The 21,176-nt window shown below is 52.6% G+C and overlaps 1 pseudogene; it reads left to right on the plus strand.

Annotated features, from left to right (window-relative positions):
• Window positions 1-1,097: 1,097 nt before the first annotated feature.
• LOC136501877 (glycerophosphodiester phosphodiesterase GDPDL4-like) lies at window positions 1,098-11,327 on the plus strand (annotated as a pseudogene).
• The last annotated feature ends 9,849 nt before the right edge of the window (window positions 11,328-21,176 follow it).

The raw sequence follows: 21,176 nt of genomic DNA on the forward strand, positions 1-21,176 counted from the left end.
GTTTTAGTTATAGGGTCCATCTCTACACACGGGGCCCACATGTATGTCTAGCCGCACTGCTTTGCACAAAGTAGCGGACTATCGAATTGAGTCATCTTCAACGAATTTAGGTCAATTTCACTAAAATCAAAAATTTTAAGGGTTTTTTTTTTTTGGATCCAGACGATTACAATTCTCTGAGTTTTGAGAAACATTATTACAATGCTTCTATTAGGATATCTGTCGTTATGATTTCATCTCTCTCCCATCCATGTCATTTTCTACTCCTGCAGGCTGCAGCGTATAGGGCCACTGTCATGCGTGTATGCATATAAGAATGGATACGACGTCAACTCCCTGCCTCCTCCTTTAGACGGAGCCCGCTCGCGGAAGCCTCGCCTCGCCGCGCTCGCTCGCAGGCCGCCGCGGCCTCTCCACCTCCGGCCCCGGGAGGTACTGCACGCCCACGCAGACGTGAGCCGCAGGACGTCCACCGTGCGAGCGCCCCGCGGCAGCTGGATGAGGTCCTCCTCTTTGACGCTGGCGCCCTCGTGCCCCGCGGCGTCGCCGATCTGGTTCAGCCTCCCGCCGAGGTGGCCCGCGAAGACCTCCGGGTGCGCCGGGTATCGCCAGGACGAGCCCCGGGTGCGCCGCTCACGTGCCGTCGTTCTCCGGGCGCACCTCCCTCGGCTCGTCCTTGCATACCAGCTCCAGCGCCGCCTCGTTCGCCGCCGTGTCGTCCTTGATCGGAGGAATCTGAGCCGCCTGCGATTGAGTTCAACCGTACGTACGCCACACATCGTGCTTCATCCATCCATTCACCCGTACGTACGCCAACCAAGTTTGCGTGCGTGTGCTTACCATGAAGACCTTGGCGCCGGAGTTGAGTGCGTTGATGACCATCTTCCGTAGCTCATTGGCATCGTACCGCCGCTGCTATATGGCGTAGCGGACGGCGCCGCGGAACTCGCGCTGCAGGTTGGCGCACACCTGTCCCGTGCTGGCGCCTGCCCGGGGGCCGGAGGTGGGGCGGCGGCGCGCGAGCGCGGCGAGGCGAGGCGTCCGCGGGCGGGCTCCTCCTCCTCGGCGGTGCGTCGGCTCGGGCGGCTCCTCCGCAGCGGCGTCGGGCTCAGGTGTGCGGAAGGTGCGTGTGAGACCCAGACCATTGGGCCAAGTTGGGCCGGCCCGATTTCGGGTACTGTAGCACCGAGTACTGTATCTTTGGAAAATACTGTAGCTGCCGGAAGTTTAGCAGGTTCTGAGTTCGCCGAACCAGGTTAAAATAGCCAGGCCGCGTAGTAATCTTGGTCTGCAGCAACAGCAACAGCTTCTCCTCCGGTTCCCGTGCGCCGCGGGAAGGTTCTGGTGGAGATGGGGAGGAGTAGACGCCATGGAGGAGAACGGGGTGGCCGCCGCCGCTGCCTTCGCCGCACTGCTGCTGGGCTGCGTCGTCACGGTCCTCGTCGGCGGCGCCGCTGCGCAGGGCCCCCGGCTCCCCTCCGACTACAAAACCCTCAGCGGTAATGCACCCCAGCCTTCCTTCCTTCTCTACAGCTTCCTCGACGGCTCAACGCGTGCCGTCCCGTCCTGCCTGCACCTGCAGCACTCCTCTGCTTCGCTTCGTGCATGCTATTGCTTCCGTGCGTCGGTACCTGCTGGCAAACCCAATTGGGGCCTTCTTGGGGATGCTTGTTCTGGAGTTTCGTAGTTTCGTTGACGAGTGTAGGGAGTTCTGTTCTCTCTCTAAGACATTAGTAACAACTGGTTATTGCTTCTGGAAATTCCAGAATTCAGTTTCGTTTCTTCTCTGGCAAGTGGAGTGAGTGCCGCGAGTTGCTACGTTTCAGGTGAATTATAAGATGATTTCAGGCAACAGTCTAATACAAACAACTAGTACAATTAAAAGGACAACTCACTCACAAGAGACAATTTACATTCTTTTTCCTATAGTCAAACAATGACAAAATTAACTATTGCCTGAATAACACAAAAAATCAGGCACCTAAAAGATAAAATACAGGAGAAGCGTAAAGTTAATTGGGCGATGATAGAGAACAATCATGAGCGTTGGTTCTTCCTGCAGGTGCCGCTCCACTTGTGATCGCCAAAGGCGTGTTCTCAGGAGTGTTTCCAGTTCCAGCCAAGACGCATACTCTTTCGCGATGGACGCCAGCGCGCCTGGCACAGCGATGTGGTGCGACGTCCAGCTAAGGCCTTGTTTGGATGCATGTGTATCCATTTCAATCCACATGTATTAGAGTGGATTGGAATGGAACTTAGTTTAATTCCACTCAAATCCACTTCAACACATGTGGATTGAGATGAATACATGTGCATCCAAACAAGGCGGACGGCGTTGGGGTCTTCCTCCGGGACATTAACATGAACAACTGCACCACCGTCGACCAAGCGTACCCTGCGAGGAAGCGGACCTACGTCATCGACGGTGTGCACAAGACTGGTTGGTTTGTCTCCGACTTCACCATTGCTGAAATGCTGAGCTTCAGTCTGCAGTTTATCGTGAGTACAGCTCGCAATATATGCCACTGCAAAGCCTTTCGTTTACAGTTACAGCGATGGTGTTATATGTCAGTACTAGTTTTACATTATGGGCATCTTAAGTTGTTTGCATTGACATTATTTTTAGTACTATTTTTATGTTTTGTTTGGTCAAATCATTTCTACGGTCATGTATTTTTTATGGCTTACAAACTTATTTCTAATGATGTGAGCTATTTCTATTAACTGAATATCTACTATATTGAGCAGTAACACAGGCAATTTGGTCTCGCACTGAGAGATTCGACGACATCTATCCTATCGTCAGTGTCACTGACTTTCAGTACTTTGTCAAGACGTCTCCGGTTTGGCTGAATGTCCAGGTTGAGCTATTATTCTTGGAATTTAACCATAGTTTATTTTGTTGCTAGTGCTATTCTACCTTCAAAAGTTAATTTCCTTTTTTTTCGTATGTGTAGCATCCCATCTTCTACAAACAACATGGTTTGGACATGAGTAGATACATACTTTCAATCCGAAAGCTGGTATCCATGGATTATATCTCGTCACCTGAACTGGGCTTCCTCAAAAATATATCTGCAACAGTTGGTCGCAAAACAAAGCTTGTGTATAAGCTTTCTTGATAAAAACCTCTTAGATCACTCTATAAACCAAACATATGGTTCGCTGTGGAGCAACCTGACGTTTATTAAGTCTATTGCATCTGGCATAATGGTCCCTAAGGACTACATTTGGCCGGTGACAAATGATAACTATCTACTGCCGTCCACATCAATTGTCACAGATGCGCACAAAGCAGGGCTGGAAATATATGCCTCTGCTACGATCCTTTGGCGGAATACCTAAACTTTATCAGTGATGGTGGCTTCTCTGTTGATGGTGTACTGTCAGACTACCCTATTACTTCATCAGAGGCAATTGTTAAGCTACGAAAAGTTTTGCATTAGTACATCATAAGGATTCAACTACAATGTAGTTATCGATGTTGACCTTCTTCCTATTATATTATCCTGTGAAGTACTTCCTCTGTTCTACTACAACAATATTTTGGATTTGCACATTTATTCAGTAAAAGGCATAACATTACAATCCTCCTATGGAACTTATGTGTTCTAACACCTCAGGTTAATAATAGATTGTTTGTCCCCTAATCCCCCATTAGTCTTGGTGTTCAAAGTGTTCACTGTCTAGTGATGAATATATTGGGACTGTAGGGTCTAAATAACCTTACCACATTTTAAGATATGTTTGTGCCCAGGCGAAAACTTAGTATGATATTTAGTTGTTTTTATGAAGAAATAACCAAATACAGTTCATTGTTAATGCATTTGAATCTTCTCATCTGCAGGTTGTTTTGCTAAACTGAATTCAAGTAAGACTGATCATGGTATGTTTCATATGGGAGTAAGGCCTACCTTAGTAATTGTACCATGATGGTTGGATGTCTTCTATTTCAACTCAGTTTAATTATTTGTAGTGCTTCTTTACAGGGAAACCCTTAGTTATCTAGCATAATGGTGATAGTGGAGACTATCCGGATTGTACAGACCTGGCCTACCATAGTGCAATTGATGATGGCGCAGATGTCATTGATTGTCCTGTTCAAGTGACAAGTGATGGAGTTCTTATGTGCATGAGTTCCATTAATCTGCTTGACACCACGAATGTTCAGAGAACACCTTTCGCCACTCCTTCTGTTGTTCCAGAAATTCAATCTACACCAGGAATCTTCACATTCAACCTCACTTGGACCAACATCAACAGTAGTGCTTTAAAACGTCAGTTTCTTTTGTAGCATTGTTGATATAATTTACCGATGTTGCTTTCTACCAAAACTAAATGGAAAATAACTTTACAAATACATGAATAGCTTGGCCTTGGCTGCTTGTTGGAATTGGAAAAAGCAAATAGTTTGTCTTGTGATACAAGAAGGTCTGCCCCTGCTTTTATAGGCAGAGAGCATCTTCTACTTTCTATCTGCTCCAGCATATCTCCTAGCCATTAAAGTGGATGCTGAGCATATTTCTAATGCAAAAGTAAATTGCAGAAAGGTAAGATACAAGTGCCGAGCACTGGGCTTATCTATCATTCTCCCCCTAAGCCTTGTGCTGAGCACTGGAAGTGATCTGCTGCAGTCCAATCCTCTCCCTCATCTCTTGGAACTTGGACTTCCCCAGCGACTTGGTGAGGATATCAGCCAGCTGATCAGTGGTGGCAATGTGGCTGGCCTTGATGCTCCCATCCTCCAAGCAGTCCCTGATAAAGTGGTACTTGATGCGAATGTGCTTGCTTCTCTCATGGAAGACATGATTCTTGGCCAGAGCTAGAGTAGACTTGCTGTCCACCTTCAGCTCAACCACATCCACGTTCCTGCCAAGGAGCTCTGCCAGCATCTTTGACAGCCATAGCGCCAGAGTTGCTGCAGTGGTGGTGGCGATGTACTCCGCTTCACAGCTTGACAGGGCCACCACCTTCTGCTTGAGAGACTGCCAGCTGACCAAACAACCACCGAGGAAGAACATGGTCCTGATTGTGCTCTTGCTGGTGTCCACGTCGCCGGCGAGGTCGCTGTCGCAGTAGCCGACGAAGTGCGCCATGTCGGGAGCCCTGCCATAGTGAAGACCATAGTCGAGGGTGCCTGCCATGTAGCAAAGGATGCGCTTGACGGCCTGCAGATGCTCCATCATGGGCCGCTCCATGAACGGCTCACATACCCGACGGCGAACCCAAGGTCCGGCCGGGTATGGACCAGGTAGTACAAGCTCCTGATCGACTGTCGATAGTGTGTGGGGTCGACCTCCTCCGCCGTGCTGTCTCGACTGAGCTTGAGCCGCTCCTCCATCGGGGTGTGGGCTGGATAGCAGTTTGTCATGCCACCGAGCTCGAAGATGCGCTTGGCGTAGTGGGTTTGGCGGAGGGCGATGCCACTGGCGTCTTGGCGCACTTCGACGTCGAGGTAGAAGCAGAGGAGGCCGAGGTCACTCATGTCGTCGACGTAGACGCCGACGAGCAGAACAGAGCGCCCACTGCCCCGCCGGTACACCGCCGCCTCATGCGCGCTCTGCTTGAAGCCCATTTTCTTGAGCGTGGCGTCGAGCTTCTCATTCCAGGCTCGCGGGGCCTGCCGCAGGCCGTACACCTTGCCTTCTTCTCCGGCGACGGCGAAGCCTAGTTGTTGGCGCACGTACACCTCCTCCTCGAGGTTGCCGTTGAGGAAAGCGGACTTGACGTCCATGTGGTGGACTTGTCACCCCTCCTGAGCCGCCAGTGCAAGGAGGACACGGACTGACTCCATACGCGCCACAGGGGCGAAGGCATCGTCGTAGTCGATCCCCTCTTGCTGGACGAAGCCGCGCACCACCAGCCGCGCCTTGTGCTTGATCATCGCGCCCTGCTCATCCTTCTTGAGCTTGAACACCCATTTGAGGGTGATGGGGCGGTGGCCGCCGGGCAGTGACACCAATTTCTAGGTGCGGTTCTACTCGACAGACTTGAGCTCCTGCTCCATCGCCACCCGCCACGCTGGATCACCCTATGCCTCAGCATAAGTGGTCGGTTCACCGGCTTACATTAGATGAAGCTAGGCGAAGAGCTGCTCTGCCTGGCCTGATGCAGACTGGTTGCTGAGGATGTTCGCCACCGTGCGGTATCGTAGGGGCTCATTGTCGTAGTAGGCGTCCAGGCGGTCTTCATCGTCCTCCAGCGGAGTCATGAACTCGATCTCAAACTACCGACTAGTAGGCGAGGCAAGAGATGCCTGCGGTCGGGGACGAAGGTGGTGTGGTCAGATCGGCTGCTGGTGAAGTTCCTGCAGTCGCCGACCAGTCTCCAGTGGTCAGATTGGGTGCTGAAGTGCTCAGCTGGGGCGCTGGTGTGGTCCGCGCCACTGTCGATGAGCTTTCGACCGCCGCCGAGGAGTTGATGAGCTCCCTCGGATTTGGCGATGGCGAACGCGGCGGAGCTGGCGAAGTGGTCGGCGAAACTGGTGGAGTGGTCGGCGAGGTTGGTGCAGTGGTCGGCGCGACTCTAGCCCATGCATACTCTACGGTGAAGTCACGTAGAGCTACCGCCGATCCATCATCAGCCGCCTTGTCCCACACCCAACCGCTATCTTCGTCGAACACCACATCGCGCGCCACTCGCACACACCTTAGTCCCTTCAGCGTAGCCGATGAAGACCCTCGGTGAGCTACGATCGTCGAGCTTGCCGACATGGCCGAGCTCCTTGACGAATGTCAGGCAGCCAAAAACGCGCAGATAGCTGACCGTCGGCTTGCGCCCGTGCCAGGCCTCATACGGTGTCTTGCCGTCGAGAGCCTTGGTCGGCGAGCGGTCAACAGGTGCACGACGGTCATCACGACCTCACCCCAGTAGATCGCCGGCATGCCCCACTGCTTAAGAAATGCGCTGGTGGTGGCGACCACTATCTGGTTGCGGCGCTCGACGACGCCGTTCTGCTACGGAGTGTACGGCGCGGAGTAGTGGCACTGAACCCCCTCGTCGGCCGCACTCCTCTCCATAGCTGCTTGATGGCGCTTGATGGCGTCCGCAGCTACCACCTTGGTGTCGAGCAGGACTGCCCACATGTAGCGGGACACGTCGTCGATAAGGAGGAGGAAGCAGTGCCATCCTCCAGGTGTGGCCGGAGTCACTGGTCCGCAGAGGTCGGCGTGCACGAGCTCTAGCTTTTGCTTGGCGCGGAAGCTCGCCTGATGGGGAAGGGGAGCCGCCGCCGCTTGGTGAGGACGCAGGTGTCGCAGAACTGCTCCACATGGTCGACGCACGGCATGCCCCGCACCATCTCCTTGTTGCCGAGCAGCTTTAGGGCCTCGAAGTTGAGGTGACCAAAATGCTCGTGCCACCGCCATGCGTCGTCATCGCGACGGGCTGCAAGGCACACGAGCTACGCCACCTGTACATGGAGAACATAAAGGCAATTGGTGCCTCTATTCATCTTGGTGAGGAGTCTTCGACCGCGATCCCAGATGCGCAGTACCCCATGCTCGATCTCCATGCGCGAGCCGTTCTCATCCAGCTGTCCCAAGCTGATGATGGAGTTCCTTAACGCGGGGATGTAGTAGACACCGGTGAGTATTCGGTGCTCGCCAATCTTGGCGGTGAAGACAACGGAGCTGACGCCCTTGATCTCCACGGCAGAGGCGTCCCCGAACTTGATGGAGCCTCGCTCGCCGGAGTCCAAGTCGGAGAAGAACTCATGCTGACCAGTCATATGGTGGGTGGCGCCGGTGTCGAGGTAACAGCCGTCGATCTTGTCAGTCACCGGGGCCTAGTGTCGAGGAAGGCGTGGGTGCGTGGCTCGTTGACATAGAGCAGGGCGGAGGCGGCCGACGCGAGAAGGGGAAAGCTTGAGTCTTTCTCCTTCTCCCCTGTTTCTTGCCGCAGCTCAACGCACCCGTGCACCAAAAACAGAGCATGATCCTGCTCCTCTGCTTGCGCGACGTGGGCTTGCCCGCCGCTGGCGTGGAGGAAGGTGGTAGTCCTTGGCCCAATGGCCAGTTTTGCCACAGTTGAGGCACGTATCATCCCGGGTCGCCTTGCACTCGGCAGCGGCGCCGCCATCAGCACCGCCGTGCCCCCCGAGGTTCCTTGTCCTCCTTGCCGCCGCGTGGTCGGTGACGACGCTCCCTGGGCGGACCAGAGCTGGAAGCCTCGTCGTTCTTCTTGTCGAAGGCCCGCCACTACTCGGCGGTGTAGAGTAGCTTGCCTCCGGCGATGCTTGGCTCGGTGTGGGGCGCCTCCTCGCGATCTTGCATCGCTTTGATCCTCCCGGTGACCTTCTTTATGGAGAGCGCCTCTAAATCGAGGAGCATCTCGATCGCCAGCATGATCTGGGAGTACTTCTTGGGGATGCAGCGCAGGAGCTTCTCCACCGCGCGAGCGTTGGTGATGTCGGTGTCGCCGTTGCGCGCCATCTGCTCCTTCAGGCTGGACAGGCGAAAGGGAAAGTCCTCGACATGCTCACCGGGGTTGAAGGCGCGCCCTAGTCCTTGTCGGAGCCGCTATAGCGTCGCTCGGCGGATGCGGTGGTCGCCGAGACGCGTGGTGGCGATGGAGTCCCAAGCCTGCTTTGCCGTCGCCTTGTTGGCGAGGGAGGCGCCGATCTCCGGTGGCACGGCGGGGCACAATGCCTCCAGCGCCTACCGATCGTCGTGGAACTCGACATCACTGAACTCGACCGCATCCCAGAGCTGCCAGCGTCTGCATCTTGACCTTCATCAACAAGCTCCACTCATGGTAGTTGGTCTGCGTGAGCATCGGCCACAGCGTGCCCGCTCCGGAGTCGCGGTAGACCGTCTGCGGCGAGTGGCCGCGGCGCCCACGATGCCGCTCCGGCGAAGGCTAGACCCTGCGGCGCCTCGCGGGGCTCTGAGATCCTCCAGCAGGTGGGCGCTCCATCTCCGCCCGCAGCACGACAGCGGTGGCGACAACGGCTTCAGCCGCAGCCGTTGCACATGTGGCCGCCGCGGCTGCCTGCGCAGCCGCTGCCTCTACGGCAACAAGGTGCGCGGCGCAGTCGTCGATTGGAGCTCCCTGCACCGTGCCTCCAGGGTTGATCACCGCACCGGCGGCTGCGGCGCGCCTGGCCGTCTCGCTGCTGGTGGACATGGGTGCTCACTAGACTATCAAGAACCACGGCTCTGATACCAATTGTTGGCCAGGAACTACGAGATGGATCTCAGATTCAGATCGCCCTCTGGCTTTACCAGATCCGATCTAAATCTGAGATCCATCTCGTGGTTCCTGGCCAACATCCTTTTGACTGTCCCTTTATATACAGCCAAAATATCTTCCCCGGTGAGTGATTATTATGTTGTAAGGAACCCAAGGTACACAAATCAAGGGAAGTTTATGAAGTTATCTGACTTTCTTGCAATCGTAATGGATAGTGATTTGTCCGGTGCCATGATCATTATTGAGGTGATACCTTCACTCGAGGTTTTGCTTATTTTGATTTGATCTCATAGAATTGAACTTTCCACCTGATTTTTGTCTCTTTATTATGACAATGTAATACCTGTCCGTTTCGTTCAAAAAAAGCATGACTATTTGATGTGCCAAAAAGTTCACCAGATAGTTAACATCATTATATTAAGGAGACATAACTTATATAAACTTCTGCAAAGATTTGTTTTCCCTTATTCCTTACCAAATATTCTATTAATGTTTCCACAAATCAGATACCTTGAAACTTATCTTAATAAATGGAATTCTTTCTTCATTGATCAATCTATCTTTTGTACTGCAGAATGCTGCATTTATAGCAAAGTCATTAGGAATTGACATTGTTGATTCAGTAACCACTGCCTTAAGTACTGCTGGCTTCAATAATCAGACTACCAAGGAAGTTCTGATCCAGTCAACAGATAGTGCTGTTCTAGTCAAATTGAAGCAGCAGAAAACAAAATGCAAGCTTGTTTACACTCTCCCTTCAGGCATCGGAGACGCTTCGAATTCCTCATTGAAAGACATTAAGAAGTTTGCTCATGCCGTAGCTATTGACAGGAGATCTGTTTTCACTCTAAGTTATGATTTTATCATAAGACAGAACAGACTCATGCAAGATCTGCAGTCAGCGGGGCTAGCTGCTGTGCATACACTGGTGTTCCGGAATGAGTTTGTAGCACACCCGTTTGATTTCTTCGGAGATGCAACTGTGGAAATCAATTACTATGTCCAGTCATTTAATTTATCAGGCATCATAACTGATTTCCCGAAGACAGTCAGATGATACAAAAGTAAGTCTCATTTGCCATGTCATGCGCATATATAGTTCACTAGCTCGCATGCAAGTTGCAGTATTTATGCTCCATGTTCTGACACGTACATACCCTTGCATTTGCAGAAAACACTTTACAGTTCTGGTAAAAGATATGCCCAACTACATGCTGCCTGTTGAGGCTGGCTCCCTTGTACAGAAGCTCCGATCCTTCCAAACCCAGCCGCCATCTGTGGCACCAATGCCGATACTGAATTCTTCAAGCGTGGAGGAGCCGCCTCTTCCTCCTGCTGCGCGAAGAAATGTGCCTGATGGTGCCCCCTCAGGGGGCGCCACCGCCACTCCTGGCGGCGCTCCTCCTTCTGATGCTCATCACACGGCTACTGTAAGTACTGGTATGCTACTTGTGATGGTTTCCGCAGCTCTGCTGATCTGAGCAGACACATGAGACTGTATAGTAGACAACCGAAGCTAATACAATTTCCAGTGGATTCAAGCAAGCTTTGACCAACGATATGGTGGTACCAGGCACTTGTTTTCTCAGCTATTTTGGTATGTGGCCGCATAATCGTGTCCACATGTACAAATTTGTCAGTAGAAAGGTCATACTATCTCTAGTGAGCATGGTGTGTGGATATATCATGCAGTACATTGCTAATTGATGCCACAGTTCATGGTTTATGCACGCCATTGCTCTGTATAGGTCCTCATTCTGAGCTGAAGAACATGCATATATATGCTCTGTGAATTGTCAAGCCTCACGCGTGGATTCCAGTCGTGGTTGCTGTTACTGCCTAGCGCTGGACGGCGGACGTAGTAACAGCCTGGTCTCTGGCTTCTCGAGTTGACTGAACTGCTCCACTGAGAGCACAGCTATCCCTTGTCTAAGCGACTGTTTGGATTCATTAGCACTGATAGTTAGCCTCCACCAAGTTGAAACACTATCCACATTGGATATAACAGATTGCATTGTATGATCACAACACAACTGTGATGCCAATCGCCCATACTTAGGGCCTGTTCGGTTTTCAGGTAATCACCACCTGGAAATGTTCCGGCCAGGAATGCTTACATAATTTGTATAGGGCAGCCTTTAGCAGGATTCGATCCTGGCAGGAATGATACTAAACGAACGAGGCCTTAGGCTTTTACTCAGCACAGTGCTTGTAACATTGCAACACGTGAGACGGATGCAAGATATAGGACTGACACTTCCTTGTCTCCTAAAGTGAAGAGCACACTACTAAATATAGGCTCTCTGATTAGCAAAGGCAGATATTTTTAGAGACCGACAGAGATGGCATTCTAAGGATCCGCCTCTAGAAAATCGATTAACATAGATGGCGCTTTTAAGAGATTAGCTTCTATAAATAGTTATATCAAAAAATAATTTGTAATTTTTTCATATGAAGTCGGATGAATATGAAATTTATACCAAAATTGTAAATCTAGACGACTTTGTAGTTGATAAATTATTTATTTGAAACTGTTTAAAGTCCAAAAAAATTATTTTAAGTTCTCGGATTTTCAAATTTAAAATTTAAAATCCTTAAACAATCTTGAATGTTGACACGGTCTATACCAAAGCTGTAGTTCTCAATACAATCTACAAGTTTGTAGTTGAAAAGTTTTTTATTTGAAGTTTTTTAGAGTTCCAAATGTATATTTTAATTCTTTAGATTTTAAGATTTAAAACTTAGAATTTTCAAACAACCATGAATGCTCACACAGTTAATACAAAATTGTAGTGACTGGCCCGATCTACAGGTTTATTGGTGATAATTTTTTTTATTTAAAGTTATTTAGGGTCTCAAATATTTATTTTAAGTTTACATTTTAAGATTCAAATTATTGAAATGTTCAAAAAGCCTTGGATGGAGATACGTCCTATACTTAAGTTATAGTGCTCGATAAGATTTAAAGCTTTGCAGTTGAATATTTTTTTATTTGAGTTTATTTAATAGACAAAATATTTAATACAAGATTATAAAATATTGATAAAAAAGATAGCGTCCTATATATACTCACAAATGAGCATATAACATAGTGATAGAGAGCTGTTATGGGAGTTTTGAGAAACACCTAATTTTTTTTGTTCTATGAAAACATTAACAAAGGTGGGAGCCCATCTTAACACATCCATCTCAAAAGATCAAGGAGGCCAACTGAGGGTATATATGGCCATGCAGCCTAAGCCCGTCGGCTCGGCCCGAGTCCCGTTTTTTTGGCCCGGCCCAAGCACGGTCTGGCCCGGCGGCGAGCGGGCTCGGGCTGGCATGTCCCAGAGGAGCAGGCCGTGCCTGGGCCCTACCCAGGCACGTGGGCTGGCACGGCACGACCCGCTCCTCAACGGCAGGCCCACTGGCGGCCCGGCCTTCCACCGACCGGCCCCCTCCCCGTATTCCCCACCCGCACACCGCCCCCCGGTAGTCCGGCACACCGCACATAGCCGCATCTCTCTGGCTCTCTGCTCTCCTCGCTCTCGTCTCCTCCCTTATCCACCACACATAGCCGCACGCAGTGCAGATGCGGTCTCCTCCCTCCTCCACCCCATCAGCCCGCCGGCTGTGTGGATCCAGATACAGCCTCCCCGCCCGAGCCGCCGCCGGATCCGCCCGCTCGGGGAAGGAGAAGAGGGAGAAGAGAGTGAGCCGCCGCCGGATCCGGCCTCCCCGCCCGAGCCGCCGCTGGATCTGCCTGCTCGAGGAGGGAGAAGAGGGAGAAAAGAGGGAGCCATCGCTGGATCCGGCCTCCCCGCCCAAGCAACCGTCGGATCCGCCCGCTCGGGGAGGGAGAAAAGGGGGAGCCATCGCCGGGGAGGGAGAAGAGAGGGAGCCATCACCGGGGAGGGAGAAGAGGGACCACGCCAACTTGCGCCGTGCCACCGCCGCCTCCTCCTCCCTCTCTCCCTTCCCTCTGGCCTCTGCCCTCGCCCCTCTGCTGGCAGACTATATCTGTATGGTGGGCCTCGTGCTGGCCCGGCCTGTTGGATTTAGCGGGCTTTTTAGGCCGGCCCGGCATGAAAAGCAGCCCGGTGTGCCGTGCCTGGGCTGATGATGAGGCTCGTGGGCCTCTTTGGCATGGCTCGGTGGCCCGTAGGGCCATGCCTGGCCCGTTGCAGTCGGGCCATGCTTGAATAGTCATTTTATACAAAAGCCCTGTTCGCTTATCTTATAATCCGGCTTCTTCAGCTTCTTTTTCCAGATGGAACAGTGTTTTTCTCTCACAACGAATCAACCGGAACAGTGTTTTGGCTTCTTTTTCCAGCGAAGCGAACAGGGCCAAAACTTAAACACAAGGGTCAGCCAATTTGTATGCCCTAAGGGCTGTTGCTTTGTCTAGCGCCGACGAGGAGTACTGTCGGTGTTTCGAATCTCACCGGCTAGTAAATTTGTGTATTGCGTGTTAGGCCCGGATGGTGTGCAAACTTTTAGGCCCTACGTCCAGTTTCGAGCTACTCGTGTTACCAGCACTGAGTTTGTAGTAGGGGGTTACAAACTGTTGAGAGAGGGAAAGGCTCCCAAGTCTCTGAGGTTCGAGTATTAGATATGTGTCTGTGAGTTGTGTCGAGTGTTTGATGCTTATGATCGAGCCATATTCGTTGTCCTCTTGACTAGGGCCCTGCCTCCCCTTTTATAGACCAAGGGGCGAGAGCAGACTTACAGAGCCAGAGGGCTTAAAAGAGAAGGAAAAGAAGAAAGAGAAAAAGGCTTCTAGGGCTGCATCGTTCTCCTCTTCGCATGGGTCTTGCTGGCCCCGTAGATCATGGCGGCAATGGCACCATGCCATAGCTCTATTGCCCATTCTATCCGAGCCGACCAAATGGTCAACGAGTTCCACGTTGGAGACCATACCGGGACCCACCATCGCCTACTATACTGTTCAGGCCCTGCTGCATCTGATTGGCCTGAAACGGTGTTCGCTCGGTATGGCGGATGGTGGTGCCCACAACACTGTGTCAAGTTAGTGCTGAATAGTGTTCATCTGGTATGGCAGAAAGCAGCGCCTACAACACTGTGGTGAGTCGGTGCCGCACAGTGTATGCAGGGCATGGCGGATGACGGCGCCTACAACACTGTGGCAAGTTGGTGCTGCATAGTGTATGCACAGGACGTATGGCCAGGTAGGAACCTCAGTATTGCAGTTGACCTTCGTGCCTTCGGGATTGAGATGATGCTTGTGCCCTATGGAGCGGGCGAGACCGAAACCGCGCCGTCTGAGTCAGGCGAGGTGGAGTTCACGCCCTCGGAATCGGGTGAGGCGAGGCCCATGCCCTCAGAGTCGGACGAATCAGAACTCATGCCCTTGGGGTCAGACGAGTTGGGGCCCACACCCTTGGGGTTGGACGAATCAAAACTCGTACCCTAGGGGTCGGACGGGTTGGGTGATGCGGAACTCGTGCCCTCAGGGTCGGACGAGTTGGGGCCCACACCCTCGGGGTCGGACGAATCAGAACTCATACCCTAGGGGTCGGACGGGTTGTGGCTTTCGTCCTTAATCATTTCGAGCGAGTTTGGGGTTTGTTCGCCAAACCCCTTGCACCAGGTATCCCTGATATTGATACCCGATAGTAGCCCTCGAGCCTATGGAGAAGTAGGACACTTCTGTAGAGGCTTTTTATGATTCCTCGTTGTGAGGACACATGGGAGTACTGCTTGTTGTTGTCGTTTAGCAGAATGGCGTGCCGCGTGTGAGTTTTGGCTCCTAATTCCAGATAAGGATCCACCCCATAGGGATACTGTGCTAGATTCCAGATAAGAACTAGATTCATGGGGGCACTATGCTAGATTCTAGATAAGCATCAGCCTCACAGGGAAACCATGCCATCGTCCTATGCTCAGGCACCTCTGCTGCGCGATCATGGGCACGTGCTGTGGCACCTTGGATGGTAGCTTGTTGCCTCGGCTATAAATTGAGCAGCCTCTGCCTTCAAAGCTTTCATGGCTTGAGTTATAGCTTTAGTTGGTTTGAGACTCCTGTTTTTTGCTAGGGGTGGCCTCGGCCACTCCTCTTGATGCTAGAAGATTTCTCGTAATGGCGCTTCGAAGCTCCATCCCTCCAAAGCCTCCTCGGGCATGGCCAGGGCCACAATGCTAGAAGATCTCTCATAAGGAGAGAGCATCACACGTCTCGGCCAAGCCTTGGACCTGGATTCTGGACCAGAGGATGGAGGAGAGGAGGGGTGGCTCCATGGAAAGGTCCATGCATCCCCGAGGAGCAATGGGACAACGGGGTGCTCCAGCCAGGCAAAAGCAGTTGAAGCAGGAGAACAAAGAGCTCGGCTCGCTTATTCCTCTTCATGCTCCAAGGTGCGGAGCAACCTCGGTGGTGCTCTTCTCGCCGCGCGACAGGGTGCATGGACTGCAACAAGGATGACTTCCTCTCAGTCATTGGGGATCCTCGGTGGACCGCCACGAGTGAGTGGGATGGGAGGAGGCTGTCGTTGTAGTGTCGGAGCTATTCGTAGATGCTCTTCGCGATTTTGTAAAAGCCTGAGGCTTGTGTTTTTAGCTTAATGAAAGCTTGTTTTTGTTTTGTTGTTCCTGTGGCCATCGTGCCATGGAGGCAGGCCATTTATCGAAACATCGATGTTTTCCCCCTTTGTGTCATGTGGGGTAGTCAGATAGGATTTCCACATCCTGCCTCCTTGGGAAGGTCTGGCAGAGGCCATGGAGGCATGCCGAGTGGGTATGGGTGCCCAGCCCCTGAGGAGGAGACTCAATGGTAATTCATTCTCTGCTAGGTGCGCGTGAGCACACCTGGTGGGTGTATCCCCTGAGCCTGCGACCGACTAGGGAGTCGGTTGGAGGCTGAGCATTTTGGTACCCTTTCAGTCGGGGTGCTAGCCGTGTTCGCTCCGACTGTAGCCGGTATGGCTGGTCGGTTTTCTGAGTGGGGACCAGGCAATCCGAGCCCCCGAGCCATTTGGGGTCAGTCGGATTTGGTTGCCCGACCCCATATGTTACCTTGTCCATGGTTTTCCATAACCGGAGGTGACTTGTCATTTGTCTGTGACCGCACGTTTAGCCTCTTTGCGATTCCAAGCCCCCGAGTCCTTGCGCGTAGCAGGGATCCGGTCAAGGGGTCGGTTCGTCTTGTATTCATCATCCCTCGCGCGTTCATTCGCTAGAACGGAGGGGCTGAGCCGTGCCGTGCTTTTCCTCGTTGGACGAAGCGCGGTGCTCGGTGAGTTATTAACAGGTCTATTCGAGTGGAGCCCTGGCATTCCCTTCACGGGGGCCTAGTTCGAGGTCAGCTGGTGACCGACTCCAGATTCCTGATGGCAAGTCCATAGAGTTCTCAGATCCATTTGACCGGTCCGAGGGCTCGATGCCTTTCTTTTGGAGAAAAACCATGGACCTCGCATCATCCAAGACTCAAAACAAGGGTCCGAACGCCCATGGCACTTCACGCGCCTTGGGTATTGGCTGCTAGCGGGCCTGTCCCTTGCCTCCCCTCACTCAAGGGTGCCCTAAGCGGCTGTGAACCCACCAGTGGGCCAGCCTTCGAACTCTTGGGCTTTAATGGGCCGTAGGAGCATTTTTAGCTCCGTATCCCTTCTTACCTGTGGCAGCCCACGGCCTGTGAAGGCGAAAAGGTCACCTGGCAGATTCTTCACGAGGAAGGTTGGGATAGGCATGCGCACATTTCTCAATGTGGCGACGTGACTGATGCAACCGCTACAGTTACGACACGATTATGAAGGAGACAAATCCGGCGGGGCATGGGGTGCGTAAATCTAGGTGGACGGTTTGCCCCTCGCCCGTTTCACCCTTACCTTATAACGAAGTCGGTCTCACCTACCTCCATACGTGCCACCGCATCCCTGCCTCTGCCTTTTGTTTTCGAGCTCCAGCCTTCGTTCCCCTATTTATGTTCCACCACTGTTGGTGAAACTCTCACTCATAGCCCTTGCCTCTCGATGGAGTGTGGCCTCGCTCCGATGTCATTCACGCGTGCATGGCGGGCCTAGTTAAGAACAGCCTCCTCCGAGCAAGGACAAAGGCAAAGGAGTGGCTCATACCTAGCAGTGAGGATGTGCCGTCGCTGCCTGACGACTACGTCATCTTGTTCACCCCCTTCCATGAGCGTGGGTTGGTGACTCCCCCGCATTGCTTCCTCTGAGGACTCCTACATTACTACGGGATTGAGTTGTAGCCTCTGAATTCCAATGGGCCACACTTTGAGTTGTGGAAGTACTATTTCTTTGTCGAGCTACAGAAGAAGGAAAAGAAGGGGCCGGAGCTATCGGTGCCAATGGGGTGCGCGAGCATCCATCTCCAGAGTGGCCACCGGTCGTCGGAGTATATGTCCATCCCCTTGTCAAAATCCAACAAGGGGTGGCATAGCCTCTGGTTTTACCTAAAGAATGACGCCACCGACTCCCTGCCGCTCTTCACCGCCCGTCTGATTGAGGAGGCACCGGTGCACTGGAAGTGGGGGCCCAGCAACAAGGAGAAGAGGAGGCTCGAGGACCTTATCAAGGCCATCAAGCACCTCAAGCGATGTGGCCTCTGCGGGGAAGGCATCATCAGAGATTACCACGTCCAGAGGCTAGCACCGCTGATGAAGCGCGCCCTTCCAATGTATAAGATGGCGCCGGATTCATCGCCCGAGGGGACGGTGATGGTCGCCGTCTAGGCCCTTAGCATCGGAGAGGCAGAGCAGCACGTCAAGGAGGCAATGGAGTGCCCGGGGGATTCAGACCCGAACCTCGTACATGTGTACCCGATCCCGGGGCATCCCATGATGCGCCCGGACATGGGCTTCATTGAACTGGTAAGCCTTTTTTGAGCTTTGTTTCCTTAGCCAGCCCTCCTCTGTTTCTTGATTCTAATGCACCAGGATTCACAGCCCAACCTCTGTGCTCGTGAATCCAATCTGCCATTGCCAACGGATGTGGACCGGAGGGCGACGAATCACGCCGCGGTCGAGGCGGCGAAGGCGAAGAAGGACAAGAAGAAAGTGAAGGCGGTGAAGAGGGAGTAGAGGAAACGACAGCGTTGGGGGTGCCAGCAAGGCTCGGCCGAGGAGGAGGACAGCAATGAGGAAGATGATGAGGAGGAGGAGAAGGAGCAAGGCATTGACTGGGTCAACATCGAGTAGGAGGGCGAGGGCCAATCCTCATCGACCCTGAGGCCTGTCATGGTCTATGCCTCAGGGTAGGAGGGTGTGATGTGCCCCCAGAGAAGACGGAGATCGCCCACCCCTCCATGTCTGACATCCTATCGCAAGCCGATGAGGATGCGCCCCTGAGATCGGCAGGGGAGGACGCACCCCCTAGGTCGATGGAGGAGGTCCCCTTTGTTCCAGTGCAAATTAAAGAGGACATGCCTCCAGGGTCAGTGGAGCAAGTCCGCCCTGCTCCGACGCAAACCGAAGAGGATGCGCCTCCGAGAGCGGCGGAGCAAGTCCACCCTGCTCCAACTGACCCTGCCGGAGGATCAAAACGGTCGATTGTTGAAGTGGTGGGGTCAGAGTCGAGCGACCAGCCCTCGAAGCATTCTCGGGTGATGGCACCAAGGTGAGTTAAGGCCGCAGATTCTGATTTCTGCCTTTTTTGTGTTGTCTGATTTCATTATGTGATGCCAGCGCTTTTTGCAGGATTGTAAGGGGTGCCGGTGGCCTAGCGCTAGCACCAAAGAAGATTCTTGCACACCGGCCATCCCCCAAGGAGCCAACCGGTGTAGTGCTGGAGGCGTGCCAAGACGGTGGCGAGGTGGACACGGTGCCGCCTGAGGGTGCTAGGGAGGCAGAGGTGCCGACTCCATAGGGAGAGGTGCCTACGAAATCGGCACCCGCGCTGACTGTTGTGCTCGAGGCGGGGCCAACAGGAGGGGGCACGATCATAGCATCCCCTATGGACGCAGCAATGGCTCAAACTTCAGAGCCTGAGCTGCCCGCCTCCTCCGCTATCGGAGGGTCCGCCCCCGAAGGGGTGTCGGTGATGGAGGAGGTGCCACTGGCTCTCATTGGGCCAATGCTGACGGCCGCAATAGCCAACCCTTCGGTTGGGACCAAGCCTTCCTGGTCCCTCGTCTAGCCGGGCGATGAGCCACCTACGTGGGTAGGAAAATGGCTCCACTGGGTCAGGCCATCGGACCCAAGCGACTTGGTGTTCACTCTCGATGACCCAGTAGAGGTGGAGGAGTGGGCGAGCGTGCGCTCAGGACTTGAGTCCGCAGTCCGCTCCCTGACCAAAGCGTTGGGGGCGTTGAAGGGTGGTGTTGGCCCTACCAGCCAGGTTTGTCATGTCTTCGTGTTTTCTGTTTTTGATTCCTATTTATATCAATCTAACCTGAGTTTACCTTGCAGTCCCTCATGTTGCGAAGCCAGGAGGAGTCCCAGTTCCTAGTTCACGAGAGTGCAACCTAGAAGCTTGCTGCCCAAGTGCTGCCTCTATGCGCGAGGAGGTTGCGAGCCTTCAGATCAAGGAATGGGAAGCCCACGAACATGCCGACGAGGCTGAGGGCAAGTTCATGGTTGTGGTTGCCTAGCCGGGGAAGACGCCATGGAACTTGGATGACTCCGACTGGCCCTCGCCGATGCTCAGCGGGCGTTCAAAGGCGAGTGGAAGGCGAAGGAAATAGCTGAGGGGCTGGCTGCCAACTTGGCCATGGATGTTTATGTGCTCCGGAAGGATAAGCTGGTCCTTGAGAAGCAAGTGCAAGGTGAGGTTTTGGTTGATTTCTTACTTGATGTTTGCAGTTGGTTTTCTGACACTTTTTGATGTTTGGCTTTGGGCAGCCCTTCAAGGGCAACTTGTAGAGGTGCGGGGTACGCTCAAAGTGGAGAGCGAGGATCATGATGCCTTGTGCGCTGCCATCACAATGGTCCTCAATGACCTCAGGGTGGCCCCCGCTGTAGAGACGAGCTCATTCATAGTCCAAGTTACCGAGATCCCAAATCGGGCAGGTGCGCTCGCAAGGGAGGCCCTGTACACCGGCATCCACCGCACGTTCATGATTGCCCACTCTCACTATGCCAACATTGATCTGTTGGGCAGCAGTGAGGGCTTCACGCTTGGTTACACCAAGGTCGAGCTAGATGAGATTGAGGAGGAAGCAGTTGCTCTGGCGCGGGACCTGGCCAAAAAGCTCAAAGAGGAAATCCGACCCAAGATGAATTAGTCAGATAGTTGAGTCCGGTGTTTGTAAAGACTTTTGTTTCATGGTCGAGAACATCATTTGTCCTTTCATTTTTTATATGTGTGTATATAAAAGTTTTATTGCGATCCGACCCTTATTTTATATTAAGGCACTAGAAGCTTAAGTTGCAGGCAACTAAATAATGATCACGCTGGTGAGCAAGTGATACCGTAGCCACCGGCACGTAGGATTCTTGCAGTCCAACTAGTTTTACTCACTTGTTAGAGTTCAGCAACTCTTATTTCTAGATCTTATTATAAGAAAGAAAGGTCGGATAGAAAACAAAACAGAGTATATGTAACAAAATAGAGTATATGTAACGAAATAGAGTATATGTAATGAAACAGAGTATATGTAACGAAACAGAGTATATGTTCTCTATGTACTCCTATCAGCCCCCGAATAAGGCCCAATCCTAGGTAGCGGCTGGGGTCGGGTGTTACTAAAGACTGACTTAAACCAGACCCCAAGCGAAAAAGGGTTTGTTGCGATCCGCCCCCCTGATTTATGTTAAAGTGCTAGAAATTTAAGCCGTGAGTGGCTAAGTAATGATCACGCTGGTGAGCAAACGATGTCATAGCCACCAAGGCATAGGCTTTTTGCATTCCGACCAGTTTCACTCGTCATTAGCCTTCGGCGACTCTAATTTCTAGATGTCATCATAAGAAAGAGGGATCGGATGGGAAAATGTTTTTGAGTACCCGTTCCCATCAGCCCCCGAGTGAGACCCAACCCCAGGCAGCTGCAGGGGTCGGAATCAATCGTGAATCTGACGGGAGGTAACGCTTTTT

This window comes from Miscanthus floridulus, chromosome 13 (assembly GCF_019320115.1).
Source record: "Miscanthus floridulus cultivar M001 chromosome 13, ASM1932011v1, whole genome shotgun sequence".
Lineage (NCBI taxonomy): Eukaryota > Viridiplantae > Streptophyta > Magnoliopsida > Poales > Poaceae > Miscanthus > Miscanthus floridulus.